Raw genomic sequence first — 13,043 nt, forward strand, 5'->3', positions numbered from 1 at the left:
GTCCCACATTTTTTCTCCTTAACCTTGAACAGTATTTCTTTGTGTATTACATTTATCTCAATAGCTTTTGTGGAAAAATAGATAAAAATGGTCTATGAAGCTGTTAATATATTTTGATATTAACATGAAGTTTGCCATTTCAAAGATGGAGAATGCTAAATAATAATGAGTAATATAAATTTCCAAAATTTTTTGCATTACATCTGAACTTATTACCCATACAAAATCTCTTGCTTCTTGCATAAATGCTATTTTTTCTGTAATAAAGATATTTGATTGACTATTTTGGAGATTTTGAAGGCTAAAGTTTTGGAAATTTCCCTTTAGTGATAGATTATTAACTCTGCATAATTTAATAATATTTTGGTTTATTTTTCAACAAATTTAGCTGACTTTAATTTGAAATTCATGAATTGGTGCAGGTCCATTCTACAAAATAGAATGAGAGTTCCCACTGGGCAATGGCAGAACAGTGGGTTTTGTAAGGTGGGAACAGGGGAGGAGAACAACAGAAAAAAAAAGCTGGCCTGGTGTGGTGGCTCACGCCTGTAATCCTAGCACTTTGGGAGGCTGAGGTGGGTGGATTGCCTCAGCTCAGGAGTTCAAGACTAGCCTGGGCAACACAGTGAAACCCCATCTCTACTAAAATACAAACAATTAGCCAGGCGTGGCGGCATGTGCCTGTAGTCCCAGCTACTTGGGAGACTGAGGCAGAGAATTGCTTGAATCTGGGAGGCGGAGGTTGCAGTGAGCCCAGATGGCGCCGCTGCAGTCCAGCTTGGGCGACAGAGCAAGACGCCTTCTCCAAAAAAAAAAAAAAAAAAAAAAAAAAGCTGACTTGTTTTCGTCAGATCAGGTTACTTCAGATTAGTTTTTTGCAAGAGCTAAAGCAGAGGAATCTTCCACATTATGCTGACTCATGTAGACTGGAATATCCTGTTTTCAAAGAAAAATTGGTATTTTGGAGGTTTATCTGCTTTTCCAGTTTGATTATGTGGCATTTAGCTTGAGTGACTCCATATCAATTTGGTTTGGTCTGCTAGGGTCCAGTTCAGGAGCTCAGACTAAAACAATTGCTTCTCAGGACTTTTGTTTAACAATCATTGTATGAACTTACTAATTTGTCTGCCATTGTAAATGTTCTAATTTTTTTTTCCAGCTTGTCATTTGCCTTTGTAGTTTTGTTTGTCCTATCTTCCCTACATTAACAGCAGAATTGGCTCTTTTCTATTGTTTTTATTTTTATGTTTTTCTCTTTTTATGTATTTCTTTATTTTATTGCTCCCTGAGTGGGCTAGGCACTCACAGACCACTTTGTAGTTAAGAAACCAGAATCCATGAGGGAAGAAAGGTTGCCCAGGTCCCTACATCAAGAGTGTGGGAGCCAGAATTGAAACCCAGTCCCAGGTGGGGAAGAGCCTGCAAGGGTCTTCCTCAGGTCAGCTGCCTAGGCCAGAGACAATCCAGAAGAGGCTTGGGAAGTGAAGAGGAGGGTTCGAGTGGCTGATAAAATTCACAAGGGTCATGGAAGAGCAAGCCAACAGAAGACTACCGCCCACTCCCGCTGCTGGGCAGCTCTGTTCTCATACCTTCTTGTGGCATTGGCAATGGGATGTCCAGAACCTCCCCTCACTCAACAGATCCCTCACAGTGACTGCGGTACACTGGACTGTGGGCCTTTGCCTTCCAGGAGCTCACAGGTTGGTGGAAAATTCTATAGCCCCCTTCAGTTTAGACTGTCATTTTAAGAAGGTAAGTGGCAATGGGTATGCAGGAACTGCAGTTTTAGGCCCCAAATAAGTCTACTGATGAATGCTGGAGCCTTTTGGCATCAGAGCCTGAAGCACTGATGTAGTCTGGTGTTGGACTTCAGGCTGTGTGGCCAGGCCATGAGAACCAGGAGCCCACCTCCACCCCAACCCCACTACCAATCCTTGCATCGGACAAATGGGAAGAACAGATAGATTACATGCTCAATTCCATGTCAGTTACATACTCAACAGTCACATGCTCAATTTCTAGATGTGTCGGCTCTTTCCTAACTTCCCAGATTGATAAGGTGATGCAGAGGATGAAACATGTGACAAGCTATATTAATCAGGGTTCTCTTAGAGGGACAGAACTCTCTCTCTCTCTCTATATATATATATAAATCTATAAATCTATATATAAATACATATATAAATCTATAAATCTATATATATAAATCTATATATATAAATACACACATATATATATAAATATATATATATAAAGGGGAGTTTGACTGGGCATGGTGGTCACACCTATAATCCCAGCATTTTGGGAGGCCAAGGCGGGCAGATCACCTGAGATTGGGAGTTCGAGACCAGCCTGACCAACATGGAGAAACCCTGTCTCTGTTAAAAATACAAAATTATTCAAGCATGGTGGCGCATGCCTGTAATCCCAGCTCCTCGGGAGGCTGAGAATGGCTTGAACCCGGGAGGCAGAGGTTGTGATGAGCTGAGATGGTGCCATTGCACTCCAGCTTGGGCAACCAGAGTGAAATTCAGTCTCAAAATGAAAAATAAAAAATAAAATAAAAAAAAGAGCTGGGTGCGGTGCCTCACCCCTGTAATCCAGCACTTTGGGAGGCTGAGGTGGGCAGATCACGAGGTCAGGAGTTTGAAACCAGCCTGACAAACATGGTGAAACCCCCTCTCTACTAAAAAAAACAAAAAAACAAAAAAACAAAAAAACAAAAATGAGCAGGGCGTGATGGAGCGCACCTGGAATCCCAGCTACTCAGGAGGCTGAGGCAGGTGAATCGCTTGAATCCGGGAGGTGGAGGTTGCAGTGAGCCAAGATTTCACCATTGCACTCCAGCCTGAGTGACAGAGTGAGACTCCCCCTCAAAAAAAAAAAAAAAAAAAAGTCGGGAGTTTATTATTAACTTACACAATCACAAGGTCCCACAATAGGCTTTCTGCAAGCTGAGGAGCAAAGAGAGCCAGTCCAAGTCCCAAAACTGAAAATCTTGGAGTCTGATGTTCGAAGGCAGGAAGCATCCAGCACGGGAGAAAGATGTAGACTGGGTAGCTAGGCCCGTCTCTCCTTTTCACATTTTCTGCCTGCCTTATATTTGCTGGCAGCTGATTAGATGGATCCCACCAGATTAAGGGTGGATCTGCCTTCCCCAGCCCACTGACTCAAATGTTAATCTTTTTTGGCAACACCCTCACAGACACACTCAGGATCAATACTTTGTATCCTTCAATCCAGTCGTTGACACTCAGTATTAACCATCAGGCAAGCACTTCTGTGGACAAGCAGCACTGCGTTTGGATTCTGGTTTTGGACGGTGCGGGGCCATTTGTCTCCCCAGTTTCATCTCTAACTTACGCCACATACTTATTCAGTAACCACAAAGGTGTAGTATCCCCCCAAAATGAGACGGTCTTTATTTCTGGGACCATGAGGGATCACTGTCCGCCTTCCCTCCTTGAGTGAATCACCTCTGTGCTGGCGGGCACCCCCTTCCTCCCTCCTCCTTCTTTCTTTCCATCTACCTCTCTCTCAGTATGGCTGGGCAAATGTTGGAGCGGGGAGAAACAGTGTGCTAGACCCTGTCAACCCTTAGATAGAAGACATGAATTTCTTTCTTTCGAAGGCAGGAAGCATCCAGCACGGGAGAAAGATGTAGGCTGGGTAGGAATTTTACCGTGGAGTTTGCTGCTAGGCCCCTGCAGGGCGAGTTGCAAGGAGGGGATTGTTTCAGGAAACGGCCCAGGGGCAGGTGCAGGCTCGGCTTCCGTAAAGAACCTCATTTGGTTGGACAAATGGAAAAGAAGGCTGGATAAAGCTGGAGATGCAAGGTCGGATCAGGGAGCAGCACAAAAGCCTGGCCGGGGGAAGTCACCACTATGCACAGAGAAGAATCCATTATGGGGACACAGAAATGACCAGAATAGAAATGATCGTGCTTTACTGATTACAAAATAATGCATTTCTACGAAACAGTCCTCATCCTGACAAATCCCTCTCTCTGGTAGACTTTGTACATTGTAAACGCGCCATGTTTATTTGGTTAATAAACGGAAGGACACACGAATTTTATAAAGTCGATCCTTTTTTCTCCCATCTAAGAAAAACCCCAAAGTCGGGTGCACCCTGAGGCCCTTCCATTCTGACAACTTCATTTCCCTGGAAAGTATGTCTGGATGCCATTCCGCGACAAAGTATACAAATCTTGATATTCCTCTTCAGTTTTCATAATGTGAAGGCTACTGAGGAGCGCTGGACACAGACTTAGGTCATTTCCACGGGTTTGCCGTGCCGCTCCCCCAGAGGTTCAGACCCTGCAGCGGGTGCTCTGGGGCCTCCCAGGCGGGTTGGGTTAGAGAGGAAGAGAAGGAAAACGCTCCTAGCGCTTAGCAGGGCCCTGCACAAAGGCGGTGGCTGCGTAGGGGCCAGGAAAGAGGCCGAGAGGCAGGATGTGGCCAGAGCTTCTGGGGCGGTGGCGGAGAGGGCTGCTTTCAGGTCCCCGCGCACCCCCACCCACCCCCCACCGGCCGCCTCTCCTGGCTGCCAGAACCACAACCGCTGCAGCTCCGCGGTGACAGGTCCTGGGTCTCCGCAGGGTCCTGCCTCGTGCTGGGAGCAGGCCAGGTGCCCTGGAACGAACTTGAGGCCCAGCACTGATAGCTTCCAACTGTGGGAAGGGCTGGTGGCAAGTGGTACCTGGAAGCAGTGTTGAGCCCAAGGGCGGAGAGAAAGGGACGTCTCGCTAAGGCTGCCCTGGCGCACTGGCTGCCATCTCCAGGTCAGGGTGGTGTTGGCCGGGGCATTCGGGCCTGGGACACCAGTGTGCCCTCAGAGGAGAGTTTGGCCCCAAGCCTCCTCTGATTCCCAGGAGAAGTTGCGCACATTCCTCTGAAGCCCTGGGAAGCTCTGCTGGCAGGAGTAGTCAGGGGCCAGCACCCCAGGCTGACCGGGGTGAGCGATTGGAGCCTGTGCCCAGACTGCCTCCACACTGGAGCTTCCCTGGCTTCTCTTCGGTATTCAAGCTCTCTGGTTCTGAAACCAAACCTGGATTCATGGCTTGAAAATCTGTGTTTTCTGGCCAGTTCACCTATGACAGTAATACCAGGATAAGCGTCCCTTTCGAAGGCCTCAATTAGAATGTGTTTCGATATTTGTCAAATTCGGTTCTCTTGCCCCTCTGGCCTTGCTCAGGTCTGTCAAGCCATGACCTGAGCTCACTGTCCACTGGGAGCCTCAGTGGAAATCAGTATTTTAAATATTTATCTGGCACCGTGGCTCACGCCTGTAATCCCAGCACTTTGGGAGGCCGAGGCACGTGGATTACCTGAGGTCAGGAGCTCGAGACCAGCTTGGTCCAACATGGTGAAACGCAGTCTCTACTAAAAATGCAAAAATTAGCCTGGCGTGGTGGTGGGCAGCTTTAATCCCAGCTACTGGGGAGGCTGAAGCAGAATAGCTTGAACCTGGGAGGCAGAGGTTGCAGTGAGTTGGGATAGCACCACTGTGCTCCAGCCTGAGCAACACAGTGAGACTCCCGTCTTAAAAAAAAATTAAACATTTATAACTATACTTTTTTAGTAGCTTAGTTGCCATTAAAATTCTGGCAGTTCATTTTAAAAGACAAGGTCATTACCACCATTACTAGTTGAGGGTAGTTGTCCAGGTGCTCGGCATTTTTAGCAAAGAATTGGACAAAATGCACAAGCAAGGCAGCGAAGGCAAAGATTTCTTTTAAATGAGCCTACACTCCACAAGGTGGGAGCCAGCTCTAGCAAGAGGCTCAGGAGTACTAGCTATAGAATTTTCTGGCATTTACATACCCTCTGGATTTATATACTCTCTAGAGGTTTCTCCTTGGTTCCCTCTAGTGGTCCGTGACCAGTCTGGTTGGTTGAAGAGTAGGCCTGCAACCAGTCTGCTTGGTTGCTGGAGGGGACCAATCAGAGGTATTTTCATTTTCCAACTTCCAGGCAGCAACTGTCACACATAAAAAGGAGGGGTTGGTATCCAGGCAGCATGAGTCAGCCTTAGGTTTCCTGCCCCCAGACCCTTATTGCTTCTCTCATTACGACTATGTATTTGCCAGTTGGAGAGAGGGAATAATAGTTGCAGGGTGGGCAGTGGCGGGGGGAGGGGTGTGAGTCAGATAACATAACTTCTAAAAATAAACTTTTTATTTTCTGAATAATTTAAGATTTATAGAATTGCATGGATAGTATAGTGGGCTGCTACATAGCCTTCATCTAGTTTCAGTTTCCTCTGTTATAAACTTAGATTACCATGTACATTTGTCAACACTAAGAAACCAGCATTGGTATATTACTATCAGCTAAATACTTCACTTTATTTGGATTTTACTGGTTTTTCTACGAACGTTCTTTTTCTCTTCCGAGAGCCAATCTAGGCTATCACATTCCATTTAGTCAACACATCTCCTTAGTCTCTTCTGATGTATGACAGTTTTTCAACCTTTCCTTGTATGTACTGACCTTTTTACTTTTGAGGATTGCTGGTCATGTATTTTTGCTTCAATTTGGGTTTATCTGACATATTCCTCATGATTAGATCGGGTTATGAGTTTTTGGAAAGAATACTACAGAGATGATGTGCCTTTTTCATCCCTTTATACCAGGGAGTACATGGAATCCACATGACATCATTGGTCATGTTAACCTTGGTCACTTGGCTAAGGTAGCATTTTTCCAGGCTTTTTCATTGTAAAGTTACTATTTTTTCCTTTCCTGATTCTTTTCTTTGAAGTCAATTACCAAATCTGCCACACTTAATGGGAGTGGGGATGGGGAACTTAAGCTTCACCTTTGGAGAGAAGAGTATCTATCTCTCTCTCTCTCTCTATCTATCTATCTATCTATCTATCTATCTATCTATCTATCTATTTATCTATCATCTATCTATCTATCTATCTATCTATTTTTGTGTGTGTGTGTGTGTGTGTGATTTAGAATCCTCTTATAAGGAAACTTTGTCTCTTTTCTCTCTTTATTTAATCAATCAATACAGACTTACACATATTTGTTTTAGACTTTAGATTATACTCTAACACTACATTATTTATTTTATTTTCCAGGTTTGGACATTAAGAGCTCCTTCAGGTTGGTGTCTGTGTCCTTCTGAGATTGCTTTATGAGATTTTTTTTTTAGTGCTTTTTAATTTCTGATACTTCAAGATACTTCAGACTCATCTTGTATTTTCCCTGTTCGTTCCTAAATTAACCACGATGCTCTGGTTCTTTTAAATGGAGAATTGTATTGGAAACCAAAATCTGGGCACTGGATGTAAGGTGGTTTTTTAAACGTGAGAAGTCTGTGCATATGTGGTTGGTTGAGTGAAAAGTTCCAGTAGAGGAGACAGAAATAAGAAAGGAGAATGATATAACTGGAACACAAATAATTGGTAGGGATTAACAGCGCAAGTAATCAGGCAGTCACATTCATATTTCTGTTATTTACAGTAAGAAAAATAGAATAGAGTCATATAAAGTTTAATTGATGTCAAAAATTAAAATGTATGTCATCTCTCTCTCCCTCTCTTTTTTTTTTTTTTTTGAAACAGTCTCGCTCTGTCGCCCAGGCTGGAGTGCAGTGGTGCCATCTCAGCTCACTGCAATGGCAGCCTCCCGGGTTCAAGCGATTCTCCTGCCTCAGCCTCCTGAGTAGCTGGGACTACAAGAGCCCACCACCATGCCCAGCTAATTTGTTGTTGTTGTTATTTTTAGTAGAGACGGAATTTCACCATGTTAGCCAGGATGGTCTCGATCTCCTGACCTTGTGATCTGCCCGCCTTGACCTCCCAAAGTGCTGGGATGACAAGCATGAGCCACTGCGCCTGGCCCTCATCTCTCTTTTTGAATAGAGGTGAAGTTACCATTCAAAACCAGTGGTATTAAATGTGGGGGTGAAGGCTTGACTTGATTAGAAACACTTTGGAATTTGCTGAATGAACTAAAGAGAATCATTAGAGATGAGTAAAATTAGACTGCATAGCAGGGAAGGGAAGGTCCAGTTGAAATTAGAAAAGCTAGCAATGGTCAAGTTAGTTTCTTGTTTCTCCAGGAATGCTCTGTAGAATGAAAGAAAAAGGACAAAAAGGTGAAGTTACTTGCCCCAGTAATTGTGTGATTTTGGTAAAAATTGCTAATGAATATTTGCAAACAAAGTGAAATATTTTCCAACACAGAATTTTTAAAACATCTCCACTGTTACATCTTCAGAAATTTTGTGACCTATTTAACATCATTTGGTGGCTTGAAATTGGTTATGGTGGGAGTTTTATACCACAGACACTGGAAACACAACAAAGCAGGGCTCCCATTTCCCTGAGAGACAGTTGTTGAAGAGCTGTCAAAACACCACTGCTCCCTCTCACTCACCTTACTTTTAGAGAAGGATGTATGAATGTTTTAAATCATTATTTCCAATACAAACTAGGAAGGAACAGCAAATGGGTACTTTCATGAAACAAATGGGCAAATATGCATTCTTTGATTTAATGTTCCCTTGCATGTGAACAAACTTGTAAGTCGGCTTGAAAGCAGTTGTGCTTGCAAGACCAAATGGAACAAGCTTTTGGTAGAAAAGGAAAGAAAATGCAAGATTCTGGTGACATCACACTTCTATAGCTCCTCAGTAAAAGGTCACAGTCCTGGCCTCTGGCAGACATGTGGGGTGAAGATAGTTCTAAGCAGCAGTGGGAAGCAGTTGTGTGTACACATGGTAAGAATCACATGTGCACTTGATAAGTCACAGCCCAAGTGTGCCAGCAACAATGTGAAATTCCTTAAACTGCAGCTTCTCACAGAAAATTCCCTCACACAGTGGCCTGGATAAATATATATTACAGAGTATCAAGACAGAACAGACCTTTACAGGATACAACTTCACTCTTCCTTGACATGAGAATGCAATTTGGACATTTCTATGTACATTATTCACCCATTATTTGGTGAAAGCCCAGCTAATCCTATTGATTTCAGGTCTCCTTTCTAGACACTTATAGGCAATGTAGAATATAATAAAAATGTCTCAATAATATTGATTTATAGTATGTATTATTTAATTAGTATTCATTCAAATAACAATTTATCAAAATTTTATGTGAGAAATGACAGGAGCACTTCCCTGGTAGAAGGGATGGCATCATGTATTCCTTGAAGGTATGTCATAAGGCTGAAGGGACAGCTGACTTGGGAGGAGAGATGACTTCATAGGCACATGACCTAAGAAGCTGCACAGAGCTCCACAGTCAGAAAGGCCCCATGCTTGGCTTGGCTTAATTCTTTACTATTGCCATCTTGAAATTGTTAATTTATCTTTGAATTTGTTGTTTTTAAAATTTTTAACTTCTATTTTTTCTTTTACATTTTTTTAATTTTAAATTTTGTAGGTAGATAATAGGTATATGAATTTATGTGATATATGGAATATTTTGATACAAGCATATGATATGTAATAATCACATCAGGGTAAATGGGGTGTCCATCACCTTAAGCCTTTAGCCTTCGCATTACAAACAATCCAATTACACTCTTTTAGTTATTTTAAAATGTACAGTTAAATTATTATTGACTGTAGTCACCCTGTTGTGCTATCAAATACTAGATTTTATTCATTCTTTGTAACTATTTTTTGTACCCACTAACCATCCCCACTTCCCTCCTATTCTCTACTATCCTTCCAAGCTTTTGGTAACCATCATTTCTACTCCTTATCTGTGTGAGTTCAACTGTTTTAATTTTTAGTTCCCACAAATAAGTTAGAACATGTGAAGTTTGTCTTTCTGCACCTGGCTTATTTCACTTAACATAATGACCTCCAGTTCCATCCATGTTGTTGCTAATGACAGGATCTCATTCTTTTTTATGACTGAATAGTACTCTATTGTATGTATGTACCACATTTTCTTTATCCATTCTTCTTTTAATGGATACTTAGGTTGCTTCCAAATCTTGGGTATTGTGAATAGTGCTGCAGTGAACATGGGAGTGCAGATATCTGTTTGATACCCTGACTTCCTTTTTTGGGGGATGTATACCTAGCAGTGGGATTGCTGGATCCTACAGTATCCTTATTTTTAGTTTTCTGAAAAACCTCCAAGCTATTCTCCATAGTGGAATTTTAATTTTTAAAATTTTCCACGTGACACTGATGCATGAACTTATGATTTTTACAAGAAGAACCATGGAATAATAGAGCATATGTATAAGCAAAGGAAATACAAGAATTATAGCATGTTCAGCATTCCTTGTGTCTTAATTTACATGTAGAATTTACTATGCCTGGTAAGTACAGAATTCCAGTGGAGAAACAATGTGTAGGGGCTCAGTGAGACTAAAAGGGAATACAAGGCAAGCATAGCATGTTACATCTACAGTTGAGTAAGCAGGGTTGCACCACACTTTCTGTGTGTACAAGTCTGAAACTTGTCTCAAACACAGATAAAAAGCAATGGCATTCTATTGTAATGTAAATGGACAGATGGCCAAGGGACTCCATCATATCCTTTTTTGCTTTTGCTATTCCCATGTATATAATCAACCACTTTTAGAGGGGAGACACTTCATAACTAACCCTTCCACACATATGTCACTTTTGAGATAGGAGAACGTAAGGTGAATAATTTGCATCCTGACTTTTTACCTACATAAGAAACAGTGGCCTGGATAAATATATATTACAGAGTATCAAGACAGAACAGACCTTTACATGATACAACTTCACTCTTCCTTGACATGAGAATGCAATTTGGACATTTCTATGTACATTATTCACCCATTATTTGGTGAAAGCCCAGCTAGATACTTATAGGCAATGTAGAATATAATAAAAATGTCTCAGTAATATTGATTTGTAGTATGTATTATTTAATTGTATTCATTCAAATAACACTTTATCAAAATTTAATATTAATTCAATTTAATTCCATGTACTATGGTTTATTTGATATTTATGTTCAAGTGATATTTATATTACAATTAAAACTTAGTTATATGTCCTTAATACTTATTTTTAATTTAGGATGCCTGGTTGGGCGTTGTGTATGTCTTTGATGAGAATATATTCTAAGTAAAGCTAAACCTTAAACCTTATCTCCGTATTTCCAAAATCATGAGTGCAAATCAACGTATTATTATAAGGTTTATGAATCAAGTTGATCCTTTAATTTTAGAATTTAAATATTTTCAAGCTAAAAAATAACAGAATGTACTCCCAAGTTTAATTTCTTGTTTATAAAGAACTAAAACTGCTGACGGATGTAAAAACAAATTTACATCCGTCAGTTAGCAATCATCCTGCAAGTAATATATTTGGTAAAACTTCAACAAAACTGTTCTAAATGTGAAATGGAAACAGTTTTGTCATAGGTTCATATGTTTCAGCTCTAATCCCAATATCTCTGAATCTAAACTTATTTGGAAATAGGGTTTTTGAAGATGTAATTAGTTAAGTTTGGATAAGGATATACTAGGTTAGATGTGCTCCTAATTCAATACGACCACTATTCTTACAAAAAAAGGGGACAATTTGGACACAGACAAGCACATAGAGAAAGTGCCATGTGAAGATAGACAGAGATTGGGGGTGCTAAAGATTGCCAGCCTACCACCAGAAGCCCTCAGAAGGAACCAATCCTTCTGACTTCTTGATCGCACACTTCTAGTCCTCAGAACTGTAAAATAATGCATTTCTGTTGTATAAACCACTCAGTTTGTAGTATTTTTGTTAAAGTAGCTCTAATAAATACATATAGCCTTTTATAAAATTGTAGTTTAGAAGGCATATGGTTTTCCTCAGTTAAATGTAGAAAAACTTTATTTTCATATATAAAATTAGGTTTGAGGCTATTAGTGAAATAAATTCATCTCTAATTTCCAAAGTCTTTTTTAGTGATACCAAAAGCCAAAACTAATGCCAAGCAAAATTCTTTGTAGTTCAGCTTTTCTGAGGGTCCTCCCTGTCTTTCTACTCATTATTTGTTTGTAACCTATTCTGATCTTTATTTCCCTATCATAGTTTCAGGTGTATTCTTAATTTAAAAAGAAATCACAACATAAACCCTCAGTTTGTCAACAAATTTTGCAAGAACATATATTAGAATGGATATTCAATTGTGTTTCCTCTCTTAAAATTTAGGACTTAAAAATTATTTTTACCTCTTTGTGGAAAGGAAAACTTTGTTCCCACTTCATGTAGATTCAGTTGTGTTAGGGAAGTTAATAAAAAAAGAAAACTAGATATCAGGATATTGTAAGATCCTGAAATCACACCTACACTATTTGCAGCTCTAAAATATGAGGTTAGAGGTAATGATTCAAGTATTGTTTTTCTAGCATGTTATAAATCATTGTACAAAGAGTAGTCATATGTGATAATAAAATGAATACTTTCTAGTGAAAATTGTATTTTTTTTTGTTCTCAATATATAATTTAGTTCTTTTTAAATCTCTTTCACATACATGCCCTTCTAGAATATCTGAAATCATCCCTTATTATTACAGTGTTTTAGTTTAGGGTGCAATCTGTTATTAGATTATATCTTTGAGCAGAGAAAAATTAAAAAATATTTTAAACTGTAAAGGGATCCTTCATTCTTAATATTGTCAAGTAAAATGCTACCATAGCTATGAAAATCTTCGTATTATTTTTAAATTAAAGTAATCAATTTTATTCTCAGAGACTTAATATACTTACTAGAAATTAAGATATTTCTAATACACATATTTTAGGGTAAATATTATGTAGAAACTTTTCTGCAAAGAGTACTTTGTAATTTTTCACAATGCCTGATTTATAACAGCTGAAAAGCAAAGATAAAGCAGAATTGCTAAAGGCAGCTAGGGAAAAAGAAACACTACACAGAAAGAATGAAAGATAAGAATTGTAGCAGTTATTGTCAAAAACTGCACAATTCAGAAAAGCAATGAAGTGACACCTTTAAAGTATCAAAAAAAAAAAAAAAAAAAAGTAAACCAAGAAATCTATTCACAGTGAAAATATCTTTCAAGAGTAAAGTCTAAATG

At 40.1% G+C, this 13,043-nt stretch overlaps 1 long non-coding RNA gene across 1 annotated transcript in view; it reads left to right on the forward strand.

The window, feature by feature from the left end:
- Window positions 1-13,043, forward strand: part of LOC116274505 — a 35,240-nt gene that overhangs the window by 14,260 nt on the left and 7,937 nt on the right. Inside the window, exon 3 of the long non-coding RNA XR_004183198.1 lies at window positions 7,094-7,118. This is a non-coding gene — a long non-coding RNA (uncharacterized LOC116274505). The remainder of the gene's footprint in view (window positions 1-7,093; window positions 7,119-13,043) is intronic.

Source organism: Papio anubis, chromosome 4 (assembly GCF_008728515.1).
Source record: "Papio anubis isolate 15944 chromosome 4, Panubis1.0, whole genome shotgun sequence".
Taxonomy (NCBI): Eukaryota; Metazoa; Chordata; class Mammalia; order Primates; family Cercopithecidae; genus Papio; species Papio anubis.